The sequence below is a fragment of the Diabrotica undecimpunctata genome, chromosome 6 (genome assembly GCF_040954645.1).
Source record: "Diabrotica undecimpunctata isolate CICGRU chromosome 6, icDiaUnde3, whole genome shotgun sequence".
NCBI classification, from domain to species: domain Eukaryota; kingdom Metazoa; phylum Arthropoda; class Insecta; order Coleoptera; family Chrysomelidae; genus Diabrotica; species Diabrotica undecimpunctata.
The window spans coordinates 83,747,503-83,767,481 of NC_092808.1; positions in this window are offsets into that span (position 1 = coordinate 83,747,503).

Consider the following 19,979-nt stretch of genomic DNA (forward strand, 5'->3'; position numbering starts at 1 on the left):
TACGGTAGCTTTTATAACATCTTTGTTATTTGAGAAGTGCCTTCATTTGAATCAATTTTGTTTGTATGCGTAATTATCAACCCCAAAAAATTCTTCTGTGCCTGCACTCCGTATCAGAGTAAAAAATGCACTTCCTTACACTTACCGTGTATCCGCCAGTATTTGCCATCAGTCGGATGACAAGTACTAGGGGTGTATAGTTGTGTTATAGGGGTAGCACCTTTTATTTGAACGACCACATCGAGCGTCATAGACGAGAGTTGGTTTTTGATAACTGGTCCTCATAAGACAACTAACTCTCACTTAAAGCTCCACTTGCCACACTCCGGGCAACTGCGTTGGTCTGTAGGCCCGTTTACTGGCCAACAGCTTTGGGTGGAGGAGCTAGTGAATGGTAGGGCACCCCTTTGTCCTTGAGTTGAGAAACTGGCTTCAAAGGCGGAAGAACCGTGGAAGTGGTTTACGGCACAGAGGTGAGGAAGAAAGATTGAGACAAGATACCTAATTAAAGATCCGGATTAGATAAGTTCTAGTAGAATCAAATTGCTATGCTTACAGCGAAATTAAATTCCGGAGTAAGCTCCTCAATTAGATCTCAGGGAGGAGCAGTTACAAATATTACAAAAAGATTCAAATGCAAAGAAGACATCAGAACGCAATACAAGAACGCAATACAAGAAATAGCACACATGACATTAAATGTTCTGGGAATAAGCGAAATGCGTTGGCCAGGTGTAGAAACCGCAAATATCGGGGAACACCGCGTTTACTATTCTGGAACAGATAACGGCAAACATGAATTGGGTGTCGGCATTATATTGACAAAAGAAGTGACAAAATCTGTTGACAATTTCATCTTAAGCTGAGTAAGAGTGATACTCTTACAACTAAAAGCAAGACCAATCGACATCAATATAATTCAAGTGTATGCACCTACAACAGAAGAAACAGAAGAAGAAATAGAAGAACTATACCATAGCATTAATCAAGTCGTGAAAAGGTTAAAAAAGCAAGACCTAACAATTGTCATCGCTGACTTCAATGCCAAAGTTGGGGCCAGCAAAACATCATCTGCAGTTGGACCATTTGGTCTAGGAAACCGGAGCGATCGGGGAGATACATTGGAGATTTTTGCGGAAGCAAATCAATTAGTAATAATGAACACCTGGTTTAAGCTAGACCCAAGGAAACTGTAAACCTGGAAATCTCCACAGAATTGTGTGGGAAGGATTGTAAGAAATAAAATTGATTACATGCTAGTCAATAAGAGGTATAACAAGGGGCAGACATAAATTTTGATTATGTACCGGTTGTAGGTAATTTCAAAGTCAGAATAAAGAAGATTACAAGTAAGTCGATGAAGAAGTATGATGTTGGAAAACTAAAAGATCCCAATGTTCGACTGAAGGTGAGTAAAAACCTCAGTACAAAGGTGCTTAAATAAAGAAATGCAGGAACTATAGAGGAAAGTCTAATCATCATAGAAGAAACAGTGAGAGAAATAAAAGAGCAACACCTGAAGATACATAGAAACCAAAAACGTGGATTAACGATGAAATACTTGAACTTATGGAAAAAAGAAAAAAAACCAAGAAAATCTCCAAAAATATAAGAAAATACATATAATTGTCAGAAGAAAAATAAGGGAAGCCAAAGAGAAACAAAAAACAGAACAATGTCAAGAACTAAAGGAGTATCAGAGTCGATATGATAGCTGCAATGTTCATCGAAAGGTAAAGGAAATAGCTGGAAAGTTTCTAAAGCGCAACAGCGGAAAAATAACAAATAATAAAGGCAATCTTGCCATAACCAAAGAAGATAAAAAGAAAATATGGTATTCTTGCCTTGAAAAAACTTTTCCATGACCTTAGAACAATACAAGAGACCACCATTGAAAAAAATTCAGGTCCCGAAATCCTACCATAAGAAATAACAGCAGTTGTCAGACAAATGAAGGATTGAAAGGCACCGGGACTTAATGAAATTCCTGCAGAACTGCTGAAGCTATTAGATGCAGACAAATAAAAATAATAACTGAAAAATTTAATGATATATACAAGGCAGAAGAAACACCAGTAGAGTGACTGAAATAGGAGTTCGTACCATTCCCCAAAAACCAGTAGCAAAAGTTTGTGAAGACTATAGGACAATAAGCCTAATGAGCTATCTGCTGAAGCTGTTTTTAAAAGTCATACACAAAAAAAAACTATTTTTTTGTGGATTTGTGAACGCCGTTGCTACGAGGGAAGCTTTATTTAGGCATTGTTTCAGAAATGTAGAGATGTAATGTTTTTGCATACCTGATTGACTACAAGAAGGCTTTCGCTAGAGTCAGCCATGAACAAATGATGGAAGTGCCGAAGAGGATAGGGATTGACGGAAGACACTTAAAAATAATATCTAACCTGTATTGGAATCAATCAGCGGTACTCCGAATAGATGGAGAATATAGAGATAAGGTTAAAATCTTAAGGGGAGTGAGACAGGGGTGCATAATTTCACCACCGATATTCAATCTGTACTCGGAGCACATTTTTGAAGAGGCTCTAAAAGATATTGATGAAGGCATCTCAATAAATAGAGTCAAGCTCATTAACCTGCGGTATACAGATAATACAATATTGTTTTCCAATACCATAGAAGGGCTACAAAACTAAATGAACAAAATAGTGGAAACAAGTAAAACATATAGACTGGATATTAACACCAGCAAAACCAAGCTGATGATCATGAGCAAAGAAAAGCAAGCAAATCTGTATGTAAACCAAATGAGAATTAAACGTGTCTTACAGTACAATTACTTTGGGAACTATAATCAATGGGTCGTGGGACAATACCCAAGAGATTAAATGTCGCATCGGAAAGACAAAAAGTGAATTCTTAACTATAAGCTCTGTGTTCAAAAGCCATGATCTCACCCTAGAAATAAAGAAAATGCTTCTTAAATGTTACATTTACTCAATGCTTCTGTACGGAGTAGAAACGTGTACATTAAAGACGGAAACTCTATCAAAACTTCAAGATTTTGATCTACAAAGGGATCCTGAAGGGTCCATGAACAGACAAAGTCAACAATGAAGAAGTACTGCGGAGGATGAACACAACCGCGGACTTGGTAAACATCGTGAAGGGCCGTAAGTTGCAGTACTTGGGACATATAATAAGTAAACAAGGCAGATACAAGCTACTCCAATGCATTTTTCAAGGTAAAATTAAAGGAAAAAGGGCCCCGGGATGAAGAAGAATATCCTGGCTTGCTAACCTGAGACCATGGTATAGAAAGACCTCAACACAGCTACTCTGTATAACAACCAACAAAGTTATCATAGCCAGAATTTTCGTCAACGTTCGGAACGGACGGGCACCCATACCGCTCCTACTCTCTTAACAATTTACTCAATGCTTATAATTGCATTTACCGTGGATCAACGTTAAAGAAAGCTATACTATATTTGGAATATATTATTATGTTCTGGGGCTATTTTCTTGTGGCATCTTAATGCAATTATTATTTTTATTGGGATTAAACCACATGTTTAAGTATTAAATAAGTTTTTTTTTTTATTTTATTTAACAGGAACATAACTTGACAATATTGAGAATATTATTTACTTTACTTTAAAATGTTTAATACATGTCTGAATTGTCAATATGAATGAGTCAAACAAACTTAAATTATTGAGAGAATTTCTCACCTTGTACAAAAAATTTAAATTTGTTTAATTTATTATTGTTTTGTATTTTGAGAACAACTTTTGAAGTGGAAATCGTCAAAAATAAACTTGTTTTAAAATAAATTGTGGCTTATTCCCAAGAAAAATGGTAATTGGAACATTAGGGTCTTCCTTCCACTATCTTCAAGTCTCGCAGAATAATGAGTCTTTATGCATTCCATACCCTCGGAACGATACCACTTGACGACAAGTCGCTACATATGCAAATCCATTGTCGAATTAATACATACATCTAAAAACACTCGTCCTACCTATTGCCATATTGTCTCATATTGTAATAAATCACTATATGATATAGAAGTGGCATTAGAAAACATTACATTCAGAATACAAACAAATGCTTTTGCTGCTGGGTAAATGCATTTGCGGAATATTAAAAAAAATAATTTTAAATCCTACGACTACGTACAAATAGATGAAGAACGACATACAAAGATTCCTCGAAACATTTCATCATCATCAGACGGATTTGGCGATTCAAAAATTTACTTGTAAAGAAAAATGTGATAATGGAAAAAATCAATTGTAAAGAGGCACCTGGATACGAACTAATAAACGGAAAAATATTATACACAATGACGTCGATCACCAATGGAAACTTGCTAAAACATTTTAGCAAGTGGGTTGTTCGACGTTAGTGGTGAAGTACGCAGATTAAAGCAGTATAAACAGACTTAATAATTAGATTTTAAGATAAAAGATTTTGAGATTAAGATACAATTATTAATTTTTAATTAATAATTTTATGTATGTTCTGTTATTAAAAGTTTGTTTAAAGAGAAATTTGACGGGATGTTCTACCTATATGACTATTATATAATAGACATAAATTTAACCTATTGTTTCAATGGAAGAAACATATTGCTGAAATAAATGGGGTTTAATAAAAAAATATTACCAGAAAGATACAAAACTGTTCATACAACAAGCTTTTCAAGACAAGACCGTCTGTTGAGTAGAACCTTGGAAACAAGGACGCAAATCATCACCAAATAACTCAATTAATAAAGTGATACTGGTAACAACGTTTACTCATGAACATCATTAAAAAAAAAAACAAAATTAAATTAGCATCCGAAAACAACATCCTTAGAAAACTAGCAGCATATCGATGGAACGCATACTCTAAAGTTCCTAAAACAACAGTACAAGCCGTAAGCTGCTAAGATTTGAACATGCAAGATAGGTAAATATAACCGTAAACGAAACATGCCGAATAATTACTGGGTTCATGAAGCCTACACCTCTTCTGTCTCTCTGTAGAGCCGCGGACTGTGCTCCTCACAAGCCCGACAAAAGGCCTCAAAACACATCGAAAGATTCTAAAAATTCAAAAAAGAGTTTGACAATGGACACGTACTATATGGAGTATATCACTAAAGGAAAAGGCTACACTAAGATCAAGAAAAGCTATTTCCTCTACGCTAAGATAATCCTGGCGGCAAACAACTCGACTGGAAAACATATAAGTCGACAAACGGAATAAGAACGAGTATTTTCAGTGTGAAGACAAATATAATCAGTTGGGAGAGTATCGACGTACAGGACTCATTATACGAATGCTGTGAAGTTCAGAATAACTGGAACACTTTCTGAAGTGCAGACTTTGACCTGGTAGATGCATCCTTGAAGAATTGTGGCTTGGCATCAACAAATCTATTAAATTTGTTCATTACTTGGCGGAGAAACTTTAAACATTTGGATCCAGACACGAAAAAGTAAAGTATAGAAATTTATATATCAAGGTAAAAGTAGATAATTCGTAATTATATACAATTGATAGTAACTGTATACAATTACCGGGTAAATATCAACGGTAAATGTGGGAAATTATTTTCAATTAGCTAGTTTTACCAACGACCAGCAGTAAAAGTATAAATTGATGAAGTAAAAATAATAAATTTAACAGCTATTTAAAAAGTGTGATTTTTATTGAATTGATATAAAAACAAGAGACATTTTTTTTAACCTAAATTGAGTTTTTTTGTCTGAATTAATACTACTTCTTTACTTTCTTACTATTTGTTATGTCACAGCAAACTCTCATGGCACTTAAAATTACACAACTTTCCGTTTTTTTTTTACAATTACTTTTTCAAGTACTTCGCTTATAGCCTTACCACCCGATAAAGACATTTTTCTAACATAATCGCGCAATGAAATGTTTAGATTTGGAACCATAGAGAAATAAATGATTTTTTGCAAATGGTAAATTGATTTCTGCTATACAACTGTGGTAGTCACCCTTATTTAGTACCCAATTCGTAAAATCACATAAAAATATTTTTAGAATCATATTGCGCCCTTTCAAAATCTGGCACTCTTAATTTTATCGTATCACCGAAATTGCCAGGGAAAAATTTCTAGTTTGATGTTCTAATCATTTTCTTCGCTTGTTTTTCAAGTCTTTCCTTTGCACTTGTCCGTTTAATTGCAACAGAATCTTGCCTCTCTGAAATTTGAATAAAAGATAGTTAGTTTTCCTAGAATGGCACTAAATTCTAGTTCTGGTTCTCGTTTTATGATAAACTAGATTTGGTTTATCCACTTCTACTTCTTTACGTTTTTCAGAATTCTGACTAGATTTCTTCTGCATGTTCCACCAACGCTTTTAAATCTTTTTTAGTCGAAAAAATTTCTAGAGCATCTTCTGGCAGTGATGAAATTTTCAAACAAATTTTGGCAGGAACCCCAAACATAGCTTCTTCATACAGACTGTACTTAAAGCCATAATGGTTAGCTCGGTTTTTGGCGAATTTTACGAATCGAAGATCCTCTGACCACTTGTTTGTTTGGTTGCTTCCAAATCAGGAACTCAGCATATTTTCGATGTCTTAATTCGTACGTTCAACACATTCTTGTGGCAGACTGTGTCTTGTCTTACCGTGTACTATTCGTAAAACTTTTTACATGGAGCATAGTTCTTCTTTAATTGTGTTAAGGAATTTTCGTCCATTGCCTTTGCAAAGAATGCTAGGAACTCCAAAAGCACAAAATATGTCAAGAATAACTAATGTAGCTTCTTCTGCACATTTAGTTTTCAACGGTCGTAATTGTATAAATTTTTATTATTAATACAAATCATTTTTGTAAACTTTAGCCTTTTTTTCTGGTAGATAGATAGATAGATTAAGAGAGGTGGCCTTTCGGCCTATTCCACTGCGACCTTTTCAGATCTATTGTGGTCCTCTAGTCCTAGATAACATTCTCTAGCCTGACCCTTTTTATAAAGTCTAGTAGCTTCGAGACTGTACCTTCCATGTAGCTATTTGCCGGTGGATTTTCTTCTCCTAATGCAAAGAACCGCACATTTGCCAGACTGTCACACTGACATAAAATGTGCTCTGCTGTTTCTTCTTCGAGGTGACAGAATCTGCACAGGTCATCATCTGATAATCCCATCAGCTTCAAGTGCCTATTCAGCTTACAGTGCCCTGTTAGAAGACCTACTATGACCTTGACTGTTTTCCTGTCTTTGCTTATTAGGTCTGCCGTAAATTTTGGCGAATGTTCTGTAATGAACTGTTTCGCCTGTCTTTGTCCTGGTGAATTCCTCCACCATTCCAGAGATTTGCAAGCTACCCACTTCCTTGTAGCCGTTCTTGTTACTGATTTAGCAACTCCGCAGAAGGGTTCCGGTCCAATGAATGGCAATGATGAGCCTTGTTTGGCCATTTCATCTGCTTTTTCATTGCCCTTATGACCCTCGTGCCCCGGTACCCAGGCTACCGTAACCTTGCTACGGTCTCCTAGTTTATTTAGGGCACACACGCAATCCCATACTAGCTTAGAATTGACCTCTACGGAATTGAGTGCCTTAAGCGCTGCCTGACTATCTGTGAAGATAGCAACTGAACAGAACGTTCTTTCCTGCCTTTCTATTTCTTCCACGCAGTGATGGATTGCAGTTATTTCCGCCTGGAAAACTGTCACATCCTTAGATAGACTTACCGGGAAATCTATCCCTTGATTTGTCCCTACTATGCCGGCTCCCACACCCTCCGATGTTTTTGAGCCATCCGTGTACCAGGTAGCAGCAGCTTGTATGGGTACACCTTTATTCCAGTCTTCCCTGCCTGGTATTTTAATTGTGAACTTATTGTTAAAGCTATATCTCGTAACTGTTGCATCGATAGGTTTCCCCATCACAATATCGGCTTTTAGCTCCTCGATTAGCTTTCTGTTGTCAGTACCATGCATCTGGCTTATATGTCGCTGACTATGGATTAATCTGTGCATCACGGATCTGGCTTCGCCCTGTATAAAGATATGAAGTGGTGGTAGATTCAACAGGACTTCCAGCGATGCAGTAGGAGTTGTTTTTAAGGCCCCCGTAATACACAGGCATGCTAGCCTTTGTGTATTACCTAGCAGCCTTATTGCTCCCCCTTGCTGCGTCTTTGTCCACCACGTCACCGAGCCATAGGTTATCATGGGTCTAATAACCCTTGTATATAGCCATAGAGTCATTTTGGGGTTAAGTCCCCAATTCTTACCGCACATTCTTCTACATCTGCCCAAGGACATAGTAGCTTTCTGTGTGGTTTTTAGAATGTGAGTATTCCATGTAAGCCTATGATCAAAATATACCCCAAGGTATTTTGTTTCTTTGGCAAATGAAATCTCTGTTCTTCCCAGCACCGGTGGTTTTAGGCCTTGTAGTGCTGTTTTTTTGGTGAAGTTGACAATTTGTGTTTTCTGAGCATTGACTATCAGTCTCTCTTGTTTACACCAGTCGTCAACTATATTTAGGGCTGCTTGCATTCTCTCAGAAACTACCTGAGCACACCTGCCCCTGACAACGATTGCTATATCGTCAGCATATCCTAGACAATACAAGCCTTCTGTGGACAGATTTCTGAGGAGATCATCTACCAAGGTTGCCCAAAGTAGAGGGGACAGAACTCCTCCTTGTGGACAGCCTCTGCCTACTTTTGCTTTGATGGTTGCTTTACCCAGAGTGGACATTACTGTCCTATTCTCCAGGGATGCCCTTATCCATCTGCATATTACCGCAGGTGCATCTCGTCTACTCATAGCCCCTATCAAAGAGCTGGTGGTAACATTATTAAATGCTATAAAAATCCCTTCTCTTTTTTCTGGTAAGTTTCACATAGATCCAAATAGATCGTTACGATTTCTACAGTTATTTTTTGATACATCTGTTGTAATTTCTTTTAACATTATTATTCTAATTCCATGCATAATAGATTTATATGCTTTGTTAATCAGTTTAAAAGGTTCTTCCAAATAAACATAAAATAAAAAATTCTGTTCATCTTTGAGGGTCAAATCAATTGTTCAGTTTTTCCAACCCTCATGATATTTTCATTATTTTATATATCATATATTATTACATGTTCATTATTTATTAAATTTTAAAAGTTTTTTTTTTGTAAGCCAAACCGTATTGTTCTTTTTACTATTCATCACTTTACGTAACTTTATATTTAAAAAAAAATAAAAAAATGATCGCTGGTAACGCTTTTTAAAAGAAATTTAACATGAATTTTACGGTCTGTAAAAGAAAATATGGCGCTTTATAAGAGGCCAAACAAGGGAAGTAAAGAAATTAATAAAAGCAAAACACATAGAAAAGGATACGTGGATTGACTACCTAAAAAAGCTCTATGTAGTGGAAAAACAAAATGCGCTAGACCGGAAACATGAAAAATGACCACAAATGATGAACTTAATATAAATGTACACGAAGTTCGTAAAATACTTGAAAAGCTGAAAAACAGAAAAACAGCAGGTAAAGACGGGATACCAAACGAATTACGGAAATGTTGTCGAGCAGCAATGACAAAACAATTAACATCATTAATTAATGAAATTATAAAATACTAATAAATTCTACTATTGCTCTGCACTACTGCTCTTAAATTTATTCATGGATAAAATCATCAAAAGCGTTAACAAAGAAACATGATACAGAACGGGATACAAAGAAATAAAAATACTCTGTTACGCAGACGTTGCAATATTGATAGCTCAAGATGAAGATATTCTGCAAAGACTGGTCCACAGATTTAACATAACAGCAAAAGAATTTATGACAATCTCATCTCAGAAAACTAAAACAATGGTAATCACCAAAAATCCAAAAAAATATAAAATAGAAATTAATGGCATCAGTATTGAACAATTAATGGAAATAAAATACACTGTCCAGCTATAGAGACCTAAACAAAGAAACAAGAGATCAAGTATAATAAGAAAATAGACTAGCAAGATGCCTCAATAACATTATATGGCGAAACAAACACATTAACACTGAGATAAAGTCAAGAATTTATAAAGCCAGTGTAAGGCCAATAATGACATATACCTCAGAAACAAGAATCGACACAAAAGACTTCTAAGAATATTTCTAATTAAAAAGCACGAATCACGTGCCAAATCAGGATAGAAATACTGTTGCTGTCTCAATCAACACTGCAGACTGAAGATTGATTACGCACGAGGTAAACAAAGGCATCGTTATAATTTAAATTTCTTACTTTTACCAACATCGTCTGGAAAATGTATACAATTACCGGTAAAAGTAGGAAATAAAGAATTTTTAAAGAATATTTATTATATTTATCGTCGACTTAATTATCGGTTATACTGTACAACTAACAGATTATCTACTTTTACCGTAACATATACACCACGAAATTAACATGGAGTATAATGGTTTCCTGAACGTTTAAGAAGCAGTTAATTCATACTGTAAAATATTAAAGCTATGTTAAACTTAATTGTAAATACAAATATATTGTTAAACATAATATATTTTCTATAACATTTGTAATACAATTTTATTTAAAATATAGAATTCCCATTAATACCCTTTATAGCTTGAAGCAGTGGTAATAAAAAAACTTTTTTCAGTGTACAGTACCACTACCTATTTAAATTCACTAAACAAATACAAAAATGGGAATATTTATTTATTGATTTTTATACTTCACCTCGTTTAAAGACAATATTTACTTGAACGTTTTTCGTTGAAAATTTCATTAAAACAACACAAAAATCAAATGTAATATATATTGTGCAAATTTGAATTAAAAAACTGTGACAAAAAAAACGGAAACTACAAATAAAATTACTTCAAACTTAATTTATATATCTAGTAGGTACATAGATTTAAATTAATGTTACTATAAAAATCAATTTTATTGCTGCCTGACTATTAATAAAACATCAAAACGAATGTTAAATTATAAAATATTTGAGCAACATTAGTTTGTTCGTCAATTTATATTAAAAGGCTTATAGGAAATATAACGATGGCGATTGATGGCGATTTTATTGAAGTAATAAATGAATGAGTTTTATATATTTCCTTAACATAAATTTATTGAGCTGTTAATATAATAGTGTCATAAAAATAACATCGTTATGGCGAAAATTGTGAAGATGGTAATAAAATTGTCCGTGGTACTTTTCTGCAGTCGAAAACGGCTGTCTATTAATATTTTCATATACTTATCTTTTTAGAAAAATACTGAAATATATTTATCATTTTGATAGTATTAAGATCATTCCCCAATTTATTTAAAATTAATGATCATGGTCATGACAAATTTTATGGCGTGGTTTATTTAGAGTCGCGCGACATAAAGCGACTTAAACAGTAGATAAACCTAATAAATAATTACAAAAAAATTATTATCTAAGAAGGCCATGAAACTATTTTATAGTTTTCATTAAAGCATAGATAGTTACGATGCAGTATGATGTGACGTTTATTATTGAAAATAGGCGGGTGGCTTTTGTCTAAAAAGGTCGATTTCATACTCACAAGCTCAAACTTGTATTATTCAATAGAATGTAACGCCAACTTGCTATGTTTAAAAGTTTACCAAAAATTTTCGATTGCAACCTATTTATTTATAACGACAATTTTTAGACAAACTAAGTATAATAAATTGCTTCTTTTGCTTTAAAAAAACGTTTTTGTTAATTTAGGTTACCTAATTTAAGACAAAAGTTATTAGTTTATTATATATATATATATATATATATATATATATATATATATATATATATATATATATATTTATATACAACCTATACGCTGCCGAAGAAGCTGAGGCTGTTTCTACTTGAAGATCCTTTTTGTGTCGGGAACCGTTCCATTTTGGGCTAGGTTTTACTATTTCTGGTGTGACTTCGCTGTTATCACTACTTTTCTCATTTCTTCTCTTTATTTGATTCTTATATTTTTAATTTCAATACTCCTTAAGTCTTCTTCCACTTGTTGGCTTCGTCTCAGTTTATGTCTGTCTCTGGTTTATTGACCTAGTGGTATCCATTTCTCCCTCTAACTCTCAACAGATCACTCTTCTGTCTTCTCATTGTTTGTCCATATCATCTAGTTCTCTCTAACTTTTGTATATTGCTCTAACTATGTCCTTTTGACTCATGCAATCTTGTATTTCGTAATTTATTCATTGTCTTGCATTCTCTTTGTTTCCTTCTCTTTAATTCACGTATTTTTCTCATAACCTTCCTCTCAAAAACTGTTAGTTGCTCTTCTTATCTTGCTGTTTGTGTAAATGTATTTGCAGCATATACTAGTATTGGTTTTATGGTCGGTTTGTAGATTTAAATTTTTATTTGTCTTCTTATCTCAAAAATTTTATTTGTTATATTAGTCTCTTGCTCTGGAGTCTTGGATAATTTTTCTTCTGTTTAGTTTATCAAACGACTGTTTCAAGTCTATAAAAAGTATATGTGTTTCTCGTATACTCGTATCTTTTCTCATTTACTTGTTTTAGCTTATGTATAGCGTCTATCGTAAATCATCTTTTTCTGAAACCGTACTGGTAATTTCCTGTACTTTTTTCTGTGTATATTGTTAGTCTATCTCTAGTCATACCAGTCTTTATAGGTTAGATGAAGTAAATCAATTGCTTGGTAGATTTTACATATTCTATGGTGTCCTTGTTTTGGGATTGTCACTATAATTCCATTCTTTCATTTTTTGGGCATTATTTCCTTACTTCCTATATTTTGTATTAGTTTATAAATCTGTTTGTATGGTGCGTCCCCACCGTATTATAAAAGTTCTGCATATTCCGTCTTCTCCCGCTGTTTCCTGTTTTTATGTTTGCATAATTTAGCTTTCACTTCTCTATAGGTCAGTTCTTTTTTTTTTCTTTATCTTGTTTCATGTTTATTATTGTTTGTCTTTCTTTTTCTTTATCTGTTTCCTGATATATTTATTACAAATACTTATGCCACTTTTCTGCTTGTATAGCTATATTAGCTGACCGTGTTCGGATAATTAATTTTAAGTATTATAGTTTATTTTTATGAACGAGAGAGTAATTAGCATAATTTTAACTGGTAGCTCCGACCACTCCATGGGCGTGCTCAAGATTAATTGAAAAATTACTTTGAATAATTGTAAAAAATAAATGAATTCACATTTTTTTTAATTTTTAAAAATTACAAAAGAGAAAAAGAGTTTTTAAAACCGTCTAAGGTATGTTAAATAGATGAATAAAAATATTAATATAAAACTTACAGCTACTTGTTACAAATCCAAATCAGATTCAGAAGATGAACTTTCAGAACCAAGATTTATAATAACTGGCTCGATCATTTTATCAGTAATATTGTCCAGCTTCTACATTTTTTCCTCTTCTTTAATAGTGTGATTTACTGCCTTTTCCCAGTTTTCAGGTTTTACATTATTTACGGCCTCCAAAAACAACTGTTTAACATCATGAATTTTAAAAGTGATATTTTTTCTTGAAACTTCACTCTTTATCTGTGCCCATACCAGTTCAATCGGGTTTAATTCACAATGATATGGTGGGGATCTAAGTACTGTCATTCCACGATTTTTGGCAATTTCATCAATTTCGTATTTTTTAAATTTTTCTTTATGAAGGGCACACAACGAATAAAGTTCCTTTCTTATAGATCCGGGATGGTACGTAATATTGTTTAAACTCAGCCAATTCTGCAAGTCTTTTTTTAACCACTTGGTTGTGGGCAGTCCTTCTATAAGTCTGGAGTGATAACTTGCATTATCCATTACTATTACACAGTTCTTAGGAAGAAGATCTATCATTTGTTCGAACCATTCTTGAAAGACATCAGCGTTCATGTCTTCATGGTAGTCACCGGTACGAGTTGATTCAAAAGTTAATAAACCACCTTCAACAAAACCGTCTGAACTGCCAATGTGTACTATTATCAGCCTGCGTCCCTTTCCTGATGGTGGGTTTAAACCAGTAGATAAGTTATTTACAAAAGCGTGCCTTTGACTTGTAACAGTTTCATCCTGCCAAAATTTATTTGGTGTATGACCCCCGTTGATCCATGTTTCATCAAGATAAAATATTTTTCTTTTTTGGTTTCTCATTTCCTTTATGGTTCTTAGAAAATGTCTTCTCCATATGACAATATCGCTTCTTTCTAATAAAATAGGCTTTCTGGGATTCTTTTTCCAGCGGAAGCCTATTTCTTTTAAAAGTTTCCATAACGTACTTCGACTCATTTTTGGGTAATCCTTATCATCTCGAACTGAGACGAGAACTTTATCCAATGTTGGAAATTCTTGTCTAAAGAAGAATTCATGCACTTTTCGTCGAAGTCCTTCTTTAAAATGATATTCTAGTTGAAATTTTGGTTTCCCTGGAGCATTACGTGGCATTTGAAAACTACCACATTTCTCTTCTTTAATAACTCTGTAAATCGTAGATTTCCCAACACCAAGTGTACTGCTAACTAACTCAATGGTCTCATCAACACTTTCACATAAACGTTTGTCTGTAAATAATTTAAAACAATTAAATATTAATGTTTTTTCATTAACTGTTAGAGGACCAATTTTTCGGCGTTTACACGGCACTTCCAAATTTTCCATAACACTAGTATACACAATAAACTGCACCTTGCAACTGAAGTACCTACTTTTAGTGAACTGTTAAGAATTTTGAATACGCCACTTGGACCTTCCTATATACAAAATGGAAAAACCCACTATCACATTTTCTGTGGAATAAGTTTAGAAGGTAATTATCTAGTCAATTACTGTCGTAGATTCCTGGAATTAAAGAATTAAATGTTTGATTGTTGAAACCCTTACTTCGTGGAATGCACTCATTTCAGATAAAATAAAACGTTTTATTTTATCTAAAGAATTAAACTTTATTTTGCAAATAGGCAAAGAATTAAACTTTATTTTGCAAATAGATAAAATAAAACGTTTTATTTTATCTAAAGAATTAAACTTTATTTTGCAAATAGGTAGGTACTTATTAAACTTTTATTGGTTATATATAACCAATAAAATAAACATCTTACATTTCTTGCAAATTCATTAGTACCTGTTAACCTCCATCACTCCGACACTGGCAACCTTATTTAGGGATTAGTAACCCTCACAACTATTGTATTCTATTCTGCTCCAACCTTTATACCTGGTGGTTATACTCAATTTAAAATTGTTTTCCTATATACTTCTGTAAACTTGTTGACAAATATCTGTTTTTCATTGAGTCACCCGTATCAACAGTTTAGGGATTTGCATACATAATTTATTGTTTTATTACTCTCTCATACATAAAAATACACTATAGTACAATGCTTTTAGGTTGTTTCTTTTATTTCGTTTATAGTTTCTTTTACTTTCTGATTTTTTATTCGACTTAAATAGTTTGTTTGTCTTTTGCCTTCGATCTTTGTATTTTACTTGATCCTCTTCTATGCTTTTGCCTAACCATTAAAATCTTTGTTGTAGAAAAACAGACAACACTAAAAATGTTACAGTTTTTACAGTAAAAATTTTTTAGCTGTAGTTAAATAACTTGCTTTTAATTTGATTTATAAATTATTCTTGGTCGCAAATTATTAATAAAATGGACACAACAATTATAAATTAAATTTTTAAGCAGTTTATTACGAAGCAAAAAGGTTAAAGTACTAAATCAGAACTAAGATTTCTGTAAATTTTTTATATTCAATGTAATATATAAATCTCGATAACCATTCGCAATATTATTGCAATTCCCAGCGATTCTTTTGACGTCGTTTGTCCATCGTGTAGGTCTACCTCTGCTTCCTTTATTAGCTCGTGGTCTTTACAGTGTGATTTTTTGGGCCCAATACCTGTCATTCATTCTGGCTACGTAAGCCCTCCAGTTCCATTTCAGTCATGCTATGCGCTCTATGACATCTGTGACGACTGTTCTTCGTCTTGTTTTTCCGTTTCTAACTCTGTCTCAAAAAATCAATCGAAAAAAACGAGCATTCCACTTATCTTTCGGCAACTCTGAGTGTCGTGATTGTAGCCTGAGTTAATATAAGCGTTTCGGCGCCGTAAGTCAAGACTGGAAGCACACATTGGTCGAAAGTCTTCGAAACAATTTGACATGTTTCTGTTGAAGATGTCTGATAGAGCTTCATAAATGACACATGTTAAAGTTATTCTTCTTTGTAGTATAGCACTTTGGTTGAATTTTAAGACCTAATTATTTATATCTCAAAAAAAGGAGATAAAAAACAGCAATAAAACTACAGAAGTATAAACTTGTTAAATACTACACTAAAACTTAAAACTAAAATTTTACAAGTGCTAATAAATCAGAGGATAAGTTTAGCAGATGAACAACAGAATTTTTTTAGTGGAAGAGTCGTGTACAGATGCAATATTCGTTATAAAGCAAATTACTGAGAAATCACTAGAGTATAATAGACCAACATTTCTGTGTCTGATTGGCCTAAAGAAAGCGTTTGATAGAGTAAGACTCAAAGATGTAATCCATCTTCTATATAATAAAGAAGTTCCCCTAAATATTATAAAAACTATCGAAAACATCTACCAAAAAAACAACATAAGTCAGAATAGATGGACAACAGGACCTATAGAAATAGGCTGCGGAATAAGACAAGCGGATTCATTAAGACCCATGCTTTTTAATTTGTTCATAGATGAAATCAGTAAAACCGAAAAAAAAGAAGAGGATACAGATTGGGAAACAAAGAATTCAAAATACTCTGTTACACAGACGACGCAATATTAATAGCCCAAGATGAAGATAGTCTACAAAGAATGGTCCACAGATTTAACATAAGAGCAAAAGAATTTAATATGACAATTTCATCTCAGAAAACTAAAACAATAGTAGTCAGCAAAGAACCAACTAAATGTAAAATTGAAATTGATGGCATCAATATTGAACAAGTATTGAAAAAAAAAATACCTGGGAATCACACTCTCTAGCTATGGAGACCTGGACAAAGAAGTGAGAGATCAAGTGCAAAAAGCAAATAGACTGGCAGGATGCCTTAATAACACTATATGGCGAAACAAATACATTAACACTGAGATGAAGTCCAGAATTTATAATGCCAGTGTGAGACCAATATTGACATATGCCTTAGATGCCAACACAGCCACAACGCAAAGGCTACTGAGAGATAAGTCACCAATCGGCAGAAGATGTATCGGACGACCACGAAAAAGATGGAGTGACAACTTTACATAGAGATATTATTCCGCTTTTCCTTACGAAAAGTTGCTACATAATATAGAAGACCAGTCAGTAGAACAAATTTACGAAAACATAACGAGTAGCATCAAAGAAGCAGCAGAGGAGGCCATTGGACTAAAAACTAATTCCGCTAGTAAAAAACTTTGGTGGAATCAAGAAATTGAAGAACTAGTACTTCGGAAGAAAAAAGCATACCACAAATGGCTAATTACAAAACAGGAGTTGGATAGAGAAGAATACAAAGATATTAAAAAAAGAACACGACAACTAGTAAACACAGCTAAACGAGAAATGTGGGACAAAAAATGCAAAGAGATAGACACATATATGGGAGGTAGAAAATGCTCAGAGACGTGAAAATTCCTGACAAAAGTTAAATCAAATGAAAAAAGAGAAACAAACATACAATTAATAACAACAGAGAACTGGATCCGACATTACGAAAATCTATTAACAGAAAACAGAGAGGAATATAGAGAAATGTCTCCAACTGAAATACACATACAGGGAGAAACGATAAACATCGATGAGAGGACTGTCATAAAAACGATACAACTACTAAAAAATGGTCGAGCTGCAGGTCCGGAGGGAATTCCAGCAGAACTAATCAAATGCGGTACTAACAAACTGTTTGAACGATTAACCTGGTGTATAAACCAATATCTAAACGGTGCACCAGTCCCGCATGAGTGGAAAGTATCCTTCATATCATCTATACATAAGAAGGGAAGTAAACTGGACTGCTCAAACTATCGAGTTATATCAGTAACCAGTACCTTAAGTCGCCTATATGGAAGGATACTTCGAGACATTATCGAACAAGAATATAAGGAACAAGAAGAAGAGGAACAATCTGGCTTTAGAGCGGGAAGGAGCTGCACCGATAATGTGTTTGTTTTGAAACAAATAATAGAAAAAAGATCAAGTACCAATCAAGAAACCCACCTTATGTTTATAGACCTTCAGAAGGCCTATGATACTGTACCCGCTAAAAAGCTATGGAAAGTTTTGCAGGAAACAAACATTAACCACACAGTAATTAACGCCCTTAAACAGCTGTATGAAGGATCAACGTCGGGAATAAAAATTGGAAATAGACTTTCAAAAAAATTTCCTGTAAACAAGGGACTCCGGCAGGGGTGTTGCATATCCCCCACATTGTTTAAAATCTACGTGGCGAAAGCACTGTATCAGTGGAAAAGAAAGTGCAGAGGAATGGGCATTGACCTGGGAGAAACTTGCCTATATACCCTACAGTTTGCAGACGATCAAGTCCTTATAGCCAACGATAAAGAAGACCTGACATATATGGCCAGAAAACTACAGGAAGAATACAAGAAGTGGGGTTTAGAACTCAATACACAAAAAACAAAATATCTCCCAATAGGCGCAGAACTATCCAACATTCAGATGGACACAACCGAAATTGCATTCTGCACTGAATATACCTACCTAGGAATTGATTTCGACACCACAGGCACAGACAATAGGGAAATTAGAAAACGAATAACCCAGGCCCGTAGAACAATTGGATGCCTTAACGGAGTTCTTTGGAGCTCAGAAATTGGTAAAAGACGAAAATACAATATATATGAATCTCTCATAAAAACCAGCTTAACCTATGGTACAGAGACATGGAGACTAACAGAAAGCAATAAAAGAAAACTCGAAGCAACAGAAATGGATGTATTTAGACGATCACTTCGAATATCTAGAGCAGACAGAATTAGAAACGATGAAATAAGAAATCGGATGGGGGTAGATGGATCACTGGCAACAGACATAGAAAGGAAACAACTTATATGGTATGGCCATGTTCAAAGAATGCCAGAAACAAGACTACCAAAAATCGCCATGAAATGGATACCACCAAATCGTAAGAAACGAGGAAGACCAAAAAGAACATGGAAGGAGGGAATAACAAAGGCAATGAGCTCCCGAGACTTGACCGAAGAACAATGGAATGATAGAAATTCGTGGAAATTAGGCATCGGACAACGACGCAAGACGTTTTGAAACCGAGATATATATATATATATATATTATTCCGCCAGTGAACAAGCAGAATTGCTTATAAAGAGGAAGAAGAAGTATTTTTATAAACTAATTCTATTTCGTTGCAGTCAACTTTTAGATTTTCGCTTGGTACCAGATTTTTCATGTATTCTTTCTTTTCAAAATTTATGTTCAAACCAACTTGATTATAGGCGCCATCTAACTCAGTAAGCATAGTTCCAATATCTATTAAGTTATCTGTTATCAGAGCAATGTCGTCCGCAAATCATAGGTGGGAAAAATATGCGTATTTTAGATTTATCTAACACCTGATTATTTCCGTAGTAAATTTAATCAGTTTGATCTTGTAAAAGCTTTTATTGTCATATTTCACACTTTTGTTGGGTTTCAGCTTAAATCTCAGCTGTATTATCCATAATTAAAAAAAATATTTCCTAGGGTAGTTATTGTCCACAAACCACTGAGATCACACAAATCGCAACCACTGAAATTTTCGATTCAAAATTAGTTATTGTTTAATTTTAATGTATCTTGTAGGATTTCCATATCCTTTAGGAGTTTTGAAAATATACAACATACTTAAATGAGGTTTGATTTTAAATAGCCTTTTCTATTACAGTATTGATAAAATACTTACCAAAATAGCTTAAGCGTGTCTAAAACTAACTGATTTACAATTGTGTTTTAAAAAAATTGTGCAATAGTTGCATACGGAATTGTATAT